The following is a 9,316-nucleotide window of genomic DNA, read 5'->3' as shown; positions in this document are numbered from 1 at the left end:
TTTCAATTTCCTTTGATGTGATGTCTTGTATGAGTGTCGTTTGATCTTCGTCATATACCATGTTTTGCGGCTCCTCTAGTGTTCTTGTTGTTTCGGTTTCTATTGTTTTTTCTGTTTCTTCGTTAAACCTCTCGTCTTGAGGATGTGTGTATATTTCCTTAAGCACTTTCATAAATTCGTTGGCTTTCTTCTCTTCGCATGGTATAATATCTCCGTTTATAATTAGTGGTGGGTCTTGGTTTTGCTTTTCGTGTGTAATGCGTTTAAATTTTTTCCAAAAGTCTGCTGGGTTTTTTGGATCTAGTTTCTGAATCTTGTTGTTGAGGGTTCTGGCTCTGTGTTGTCTCAGTAAGAATTTAACTTGATCGTTTAGTCGGTTCCACTGGTTTTTTATTGTTGGGTCACGGTTTTCTTTGAATTGCGTATATACTTTTCGTTTTTGTTTTATAAGTTCGAGTATATTCGCAGGAATCCTTTCGCCTCCTTCTATAACTCTTCGTGTTGGGGCGCTGGTTTCGATGGCATTACTGATTACTGTCTTGATGTGGTCGTTCAGTTTCTCCATTTCCTCCTGGTTTCTGATCTGTTCGTGTGTTGTCCTTATGTTTTCTTTGATGTAGGTAATGTATTTATTATTGTCTATGTTTTTTCTGTCTTTGTATGTTTTTGTTGTCGGTTTCATTCTTTCTGGGTTAATAGCTGTGGTGGTCGTTAGGAGTGGGAGGTGGTCGCTTCCTATGCTGTCTCCGATGTCTACGTCTCCTATGTGCCTAGCTAAGTCTGTTGTGTGTAGTATGTGGTCTGGTGTCGAGTCTCCTGTGTGGTTTATGAACGTGGGCTTGGTGTTATGCATTTTCAGAATGTGTGGATTTTCTTCTAGCAGTTCTTCCAGTTGTCTTCCGTTTCTATTTGTCCGTTTGTCTCCAAAGTTAATTGATCTTGCGTTGAAGTCTCCTAGAATTATGCTGGGCCCTAAGTTACAGATGTGTTTTAGTAGATCCTTTGGGATTTCTTCTGTAGGGGGGACGTATATAACTGCTATGTGGATCGCTCTAAATGGCTTGGCTGCTACTTTTATTACTATTGCTTTGTGTTTGTCGAAGCATCTTGGCAGTTCAACCTCGGCGGTCGCTAACTTTTTGTGATGTACAATGGCTATTCCGCCATGTGCCCATCCTCTGTGTCTCGCTTCGGTCACGTCATCTTTGCGATAGCATACATAGTCTAGTATGTTTATTGGGGCTTGCCCCACCCTAGTTTCTGTCATCCCCAGTAGTTGGATCTTTTCTTGCTTGATTAATTGTTCGATTAGTGGTTTTTTGGTATTGCAGCCATTCGCATTTACAAACCCCATTCTAGTACCCATCCTATTGTTGCTAGCGAACTTGCTGTTTTTCTGTTTGTTTGTTATCTTCCCCTACAGTGTCTCGGTTGCTCTCTGTGCGGGAAATACTGAAATGAATGCGGTTCCACGCTTGGGATACATTCATTTCTCGTCTGAAAAAGGACTTGGAGATGTCTTTCATGGCTGTTACAACGAGTTGCTTTCGGTCAGGGAGTATGTTTATAAGTGCCATCGTTGTCGCTCGAAGGAAGTCCTCACACACTACCATCTGTATTTTTTGCTTGTCGTCTGTTTTTTCACCCATCGGTTCATCTGTGCAGACGATCTTGGCTGTGGCTTCTATTGACACTGGTGTTTTTGGTCGTTTTGGGCATTTGATGTCCGTTGATAGATGTTGTCCGCCGCAGTTGACACAGGTTGGTTTATTTATGTCTTTCAGGCAGTTTGCTATGGTGTGTGGCCCTCCGCATCTGTTGCAAAGTGGTTTGCTTTTGCAATTCTCGGTAGTGTGTTCAAATGTGTGGCACCTTGCACACTGAGCCGGTTGTGGTGGTGGTACATGGGACTGTTCTACTGGATGGAACTTGTGAAAGATTCTAAAATGGTTGTTGAGCAGGTTGTCTACTGTTGTTTTGTTTCGGGTTATGACTCTTATTTTTTGTATGGGTTTCCCATATTCTCTCGAGGTTATTCTTTTTACTTTCGTAAACTCGAGCCCCTGGTTTGTTAATTCGTCCTCTATGTCCTTTTCCGTGACATCATGGGTTACCTTAGTTATCACCACGCTGAGTGATGGTTCTGCGGTCTGTTTGGCTTGTGTTTGTCTGTTGAGCTTTTGTATTCTCGTTGCCTTCGCTTCTGGTCTATATTGGGTGCATATGGTCCTATGGATGATTGTCTCGATGTCAGGGTGGAAGCTTGTAACTATGGCTGTGCGGTTTGGGTACACGACCATGTCTTGTACGTGTTGCAGTACATTTAGTATTTTGAATTGTTCATACAGCGACTTCTGTGTTTCTCCTGTGTTGAGATTTTCAATTTTTATTTTGATTTCCTCCCTGGTTTGTGTTTCCGGTTGCATCTGCGTGTCCGTTTTGTCTGCCGTGTTTCTTCGGGTGCGTTTGTTGGTTACTGTCTCCCATTCCCGGTCGTCATCATCTTGTTCGTCAGTTTTTCCGTGTGTTTCTGTCGTTTCTTGTGTGTTCTGCTGGAGTGGTACGTTGTCTTGCGGCTGGGGTCTGTCGATCGGTGCGTCTTTATTTGTTGTTTGTGGCGTTTTTGTCGCTTTTGGTTTTGTGTCCGCGGGTTTTTTTGGTCTTGGCTTTGAGCTAGGGGTCGTCTTCCTCGTACGTTTGCGGTCTCCAGTTTGTTGGCTTTCGTCGTCCGTTGTGTCAGAAAGCATTTTGTCTGAGGCGTGGGCGGGTGCAGGTTCGTGACTTGGCGGTGGCATCAATTCTTGGTCCTGTGTCAGTGGTAGGGTTGGCTTTGTGTTCGCGGTCGTCATCGTCGGTGCAGAGTTGTCACCTGCGATGATTATGCGTGAGCTTTCGTACGCGCTGGTAGTCGCTTGGGACGACATGTCGTCCTTCCGCGTGTTGCTATGTTGTGGCTGTATTTCTCAGTGAGGTGTAGTGTAGTGTGGTGGTCTCCCTCCTAGTGTGTGTAGTGTGAGACTCTCCCTACTATTCTAGCCTTTGCGCTGCAAGCGCGGGCTGGTCTGTCCGCAGACAGGGCCCTGACTTGCGACAATCCCTGACTATCGGTTTCCCTACGTTCCAGCTTTCCAGAACATCTCGCCTAGCTGTGTTGGGAAACACGACAATTTGCTTTTACTCGTTTGAGTGAACTCAGGTCGGGAGTGCGCTTACACTTCAGTGGAAGGCATTTCCCGCTTCCTTTGTTCGCTCTTTGTGTTCTCGAGGCTCGAGGCTAGCAGCACAGAGTCCGCGTCGCAGCGAGTCAAGCACAGGAGTGCGTGCCGGCGCAGCAGGGGTGGGGGTGCTTTATGGGCTCGGGTGCGGCGGCCGGTTGCGCGCGCGCCCCATTGGTCGGCGGCCGCAACAGGGCGAGCTGGTAAAGGTGCGGCGGCGGCTGGCGGCGGGTGCCGGCCATTCCGAGCTGTGCTTCCGAAGCGTGCGGACGCCGTTCTTACTGCGCTCCGCCGCCTTTGTGTTGTCACGGCTGGGGATTTCCGACTGCCGCTCCCGCCACGGAGTGGCCTCCTCGCTGCTTGGGACTCGTGCGCCTGTCGCCGTCCTTGGTAGCTCCGTCGACTGCAGGCTCGTTTACGAGCGTGCAGTAGCAATCTTGTCGTTGTTTTATTTTCTGTTCATGATGCTCGTCGTGATTCCAGGCTAGCTGGACTCTAGGCTGGTTAGTGAGGGAAATTGTGAGTCAGGGCCCCCTTCACGTGGGACCAGCCCGCGCTCACAGAGGCAAAGGCAGATTTCAAAGCATCATATCCGACTGTCTGAGATTCTAGAATCATCCTATCACCCACCCCAGCCCGCCGTGGTCCCCCCTGGGGCTCCCGCGGCCGAAAATCATCCGACTACACACACAAACCACACTGACTTACATACAGACAATGCATCACCTTCACTAGGCAATATGGCGGGGAACGATCAAAAACCCAAGAAAAAAATTAAGCGCAAGAGCGACACAAGCCAGGCAGAGGGTTCATCTGACTCAAAGCGGAAGATCGAGGCTTCTGACTCTGAACAGGCCCGCAATGTAGACGAAACCATGGAAGCGGAATCGGTACAACCACAAGTACCAACTCAAAACCGCTTTAGCGAACTTCCTGACAATGACCCAGGCCACAATGCAGTCCCTCCAAACAAGGAAAGGACAAAGTTCAATGTGCCACCAATAGTAGTCTTTGACACGAAAAGCTACACCAAAATCCTTCAGGTGATCAAACCGACCCTCAGTGGAACGCTGAAGTCTCACTCCAGGAGAGGAAGAATAACATATCAATTCAGCGAAGCGAAGGACTTCAATTCCCTATGCACGCTACTAAAGAACGAAAACATACCGTTCTACACTCACGAAATAAACCAGAAACGACCCCTAAAGGTGGTGATAAAGAAACTATTAGTCACCATGGAACCACAACTAGTACATGAAGAGCTCTCCCTTCTTGGATTCCCAGTACAAAAGGTCACACAAATGTCCATCCTGGACGCAGGCGCCACGGAGAGGAGGTTACGACCAAACTTCATAGTAGAACTGGAAAACTCAGATGAAGGCAGAAAAGTATACAAACTTAAGTCACTCCTTCACCTCGGAGTGACTGTAGAGTCATACAGGGCCCCCAAAGGTCCAACTCAATGTCACAACTGCCAAGGTTTCAATCATGGCGCCAGGAACTGCCATCTAAAACCAAACTGCGTAAAATGCGGCAAACAGCACGCGACCGCTACCTGCACCAAGAAACGGGTAGAAAAACCAAAATGCTACAACTGCCAGGGAGAGCATACTGCAAATTTCAAAAAATGCCCAGTTTACCTAGAAATTCTCAAGAAAAGGGAGGAGAGGAAAAACGCCTCCACCACAGCCACGAATCAAACTAAACAACCACCAGTACCTGCGATGACCGGGAAAAGCTGGCCAAATCTATGGCGCCGACAAACCATGACAAATCAAAATCCGGCAAACGCACCGACTTCAGCGGCCCAGAACGAGGCACCAACCGCGCAAGACGGAGGAGCCAACACCCCCTTCCCTGGAATCGCAAGCCTGGGAACAGATGTAAAAGAAATTCTCGGCCTCATCAATCAGTTCAACGTCCCAAAAATACTGGGAACAATTCAGAACACAGCAGCCCAGCTAAGGCAAGCTGCTGATCCGATCTCAAAATTCACGATTATATGCCATGCAGTTGTCAGTCTTCTCGGGCCTTAATCAAAGAAGCACAATCATGACTTGGAATGCCAATGGCATTCTATTTCAAAGGAATACCCTCCAAGAATTCCTTGACTCATACAACGTTGGTGTGGCACTAATTACAGAAACGCACCTAACACCAGATGATAAATTTAAAGTACGGAACTACACAATGTACAGAACTGACAGGCCAAACCGGCAAGGGGGCGGTACAGCCGTGTTAGTCAAAAACAGATTGCCGCACAGAAGACTAAACACGCCAAGACTCAGACGAGCAGAAGCCACAGCAGTAGAAACGACAATAGAGGGGAAAACAGCCACCCTAATCGCTGTGTACAACCCTCCATGTAAACCAAATATACAACCTGAAGACCTAACTGACCTGACAAACATGGCCGAATATATCATTATAGGTGGGGACTTAAATTCCAAACATGGCACATGGAACTGCAGGGCCACCAACACCAATGGAAGAATACTACGGAAATACCTGGACAACCACAGGAGCCTAACAGTCCTAGCGCCAGACACCCCTACTCACTTCCCTTACTACTCGACACACAGACCAGACATACTGGACATATTTATATGCAAAAACCTGAGACACCAGGCCACCATTACCGTGGTAAATGATCTGGACTCAGATCATAATCCAGTTTTAATGACATTAGATGACAACCCGGCAAGGCAGTTCGACACCAGAACTATTAAATCGTTTCACACAAACTGGGAAACGTTCAACAACATTGTTCAGGGAAAAACACCGGAGATTCCTCAGCTCCACACTAGGAGAGCAATCAACACAGCAGTAGAAAATATCAGCAAAATCATAGTAGAAAGCGGGAAGAAAGCCACTACTGCTATAATCCACACCACCTCCAGAAATGCTCTCCCTCAGCACATCCAAGACTTACTGCAAGAAAAGAAATACCACCGCCAGAGATGGCAAACCCTTAGGGACCCAGCAGACCGAGCCAGAACCGACAGACTCGCCAGACGAGTCAGACGAGAACTTCAGGCCTTTAGAGAATCCACCTGGGGAGATGTTCTACGCGATGCAGACAACAACACCGAAAAGTTCTGGAAACTTGTCAAAACCAGAAAGGGGAAACCAGTTGACAATAAGCCACTCCACGGCAGGAACGGAATCGTTTACGAACCGGAGGATAAGGCTGAAACAATGGCCGACACTCTCGAACTACAATTCACCACGCCAGCAGCTGTGGATGACGAGAGTGATGATCACGAGGAACACGTCATAAGACATGTCAACAGAATACTCAGAACCCCAAGCGACACCACATTTCCACCAGTGGACTCTGAAACAGTCAGAACATGCTTCAGAAACATAGGAAACAAAAAGGCGCCTGGACCAGACAACATCCTACCTCTACAACTGAAACATCTACCTCAAAACGCACTAGAGTTTCTAACAGCAATCTACAACGCTTGCCTAACCTTGCAGTATTTTCCCATGGCTTGGAAACAAGCTAAGGTGATAACCATACCAAAGCCAAATAAGGACCACCTTTTCCCCCAGAACCACAGACCAATTTCCTTACTGAGTTTCTTGGGGAAAGTCCTAGAAAGGTTCATCTACAAGGAGCTCCAGAAATTCAGCACAGAAAACAACATCATCATACAGGAACAGTTCGGCTTCAGGGGTGAACACAGCACCATTCACCAATCGATGAGACTGACTGACGAACTATGCAGAGCTCGAAGTATCAGGCACAGCACAGGGGCAGTCTTCCTTGACATAGAAAAGGCCTTTGATAAGGTCTGGCACCAGGGCCTTATCTACAAGCTCAACCTACAAGGCTGTCCCAAACACATCATACAAATCCTGGCATCCTTCCTTAGGAACAGAACTTTTTATGTAAGACTATCAGGTGCCCAAAGTAACATCAGACAAATAGAAGCTGGAGTGCCCCAAGGTTCAGTATTGGGCCCAGCTCTCTACTCTCACTATACAAATGACGTACCAAAGCAACCAGGGGGCCACCTGTCACTGTTTGCTGACGACACTGCGGTGTACAGGAGCAGTAAAAACTTACTGTTCATCGCCAGGAAACTCCAGGATCACTTACAATTAATCCAGAACTGGGCTAACCTGTGGAAGATAACCATAAATAGTGCCAAAACACAGGCTATTATGTTCACCCACAGGAGAATGAGCCCAAACATAGCCATTAGATTTAACAACGTAAACTTAGAATGGAATGATCATGTAAAATACTTAGGCATAACATTTGACAAAAGACTGACATTCAGCGAACATGTCACCCAAATCTGTAACAGAGGGTCACAGCACATATGTACATTATACCCCCTCCTCAAAGGAGAAGGACTATCAGTAAATACCAAGTTAAAACTATACAAATCAGTAGTGCTACCATCCATACTATACGGTTCAGAACTCTGGTCACTGGCTTCAAACAAGAACATCAAAAAAGTTCAAGCAGTGCAGAATAGATTCTTGCGCTTGGCACTAAATGCGTCCCGCTATTTGCCAAACAGACACCTGTACCTCTTGGCAAACATCGAGCCAATCTCGCAACTCATCAAAACAAAATCCGAAAAATTCTTTGCCTCAGCCTCCATTTCTAATCATCCAACCATCAGAAACTTAGGAATCATTCCCGACAACCCCACAGCAAAATACCCGAAAATGACGCTCACGCGCCAATTTCACGTCTAAAAATCAAACAATCCGACTAACATTCAGTCATGAAACACTACTCAATTCATTATCAAACGCATCCCTTATCATCCGACCACTTTATCATGCAACATCACTCATGACGCACTCCAAACCCATCATTCCAATCCCCACATCTCAGACAGAAGGTATGGGCTTCAATCAGTCCCGGTCCTTCGAAACAAATAAGGGGTCCAGAACCCATCCTACATCCCACACACGCGGCGGGTGCCACTGTGTGGGGAGACGCTGACTAGAGCGGAGCGCTTGCTACTGGTGTTGCTGCTGCCGTACGTTCGTTCGAGATGCCGCCCAAGACTAGCGGGAAGGCCGCCAAGAAGGCTGGCAAGGCGCAGAAGAACATTTCGAAGGGCGACAAGAAGAAGAAGCGCAAGAGGAAGGAGAGCTATGCCATCTACATCTACAAGGTGCTGAAGCAGGTGCACCCTGACACGGGCATCTCGTCGAAGGCGATGAGCATCATGAACAGCTTCGTGAACGACATTTTCGAGCGCATTGCGGCCGAGGCTTCTCCCCTGGCGCACTACAACAAGCGCTCGACCATCACGTCCCGCGAGATCCAGACCGCTGTGCGGCTGTTGCTGCCTGGCGAGCTGGCCAAGCACGCCGTGAGCGAGGGCACGAAGGCGGTGACCAAGTACACGAGCTCCAAGTAAGGAGGTGGCTCTGGAATGGAAGGATGGAGAAGGCTCCTCCGTTGCGAGAGCGGCAAAACGGCCCTTTTCAGGGCCACCAACTTGCCTTTTGCGGGAAGGGCGGAATTGTTGTTGTTGTTTGTGTGGACGGCTGTGATGTATGTGTGCATTTTGATTGTGGGCGCGTCAAAGCGTGTTGCCGGGTACGGCCACGAGGTTGGTCGCCGTGGCGTGGAATGGTGGCACGCCTCGTTGGAGTGGTTTTGACCCATTGGTGTTGGGGTGTGTGTGTGTGTGTTACCTGTCTGCGAGGGGGGACAGTGCGATCGGCGACTTTTGTGTCGCCGTAACGACGGCCGTTTGCGGGTTTGTTTTTTTGCACATCATACATGGCGAGGGTGAAATGTGAAATGTTTTTGTTTGGTTGTTTTTGCCGCCCACTATTCCCTTTGCCGTACGCCGAGTTTGACAATGGTGCGACGCAACTGCAGCGTGGAGGTGTGTGAGTGACGTTGAAATGAACGTGCCATTAAGACGCATTGTTGTTGTATTGTACTGTACGTGTACGGCGACACGCACGATGATGTACCATTCGACTCTGATTTTTGATAGCCGTGTCTGACTGATTGCGTACGACGCACGCACACCGATGTCGTCATTCAAGATGCACGCGTGTCCAGTGCAGTACAGTAAGCGCGACGCTAGACGACGACGACGGCGGCGGCG

This window comes from Schistocerca serialis, unplaced genomic scaffold (genome assembly GCF_023864345.2).
Source record: "Schistocerca serialis cubense isolate TAMUIC-IGC-003099 unplaced genomic scaffold, iqSchSeri2.2 HiC_scaffold_16, whole genome shotgun sequence".
Lineage (NCBI taxonomy): Eukaryota > Metazoa > Arthropoda > Insecta > Orthoptera > Acrididae > Schistocerca > Schistocerca serialis.
Note: the sequence above shows the minus strand (reverse complement) of the source record.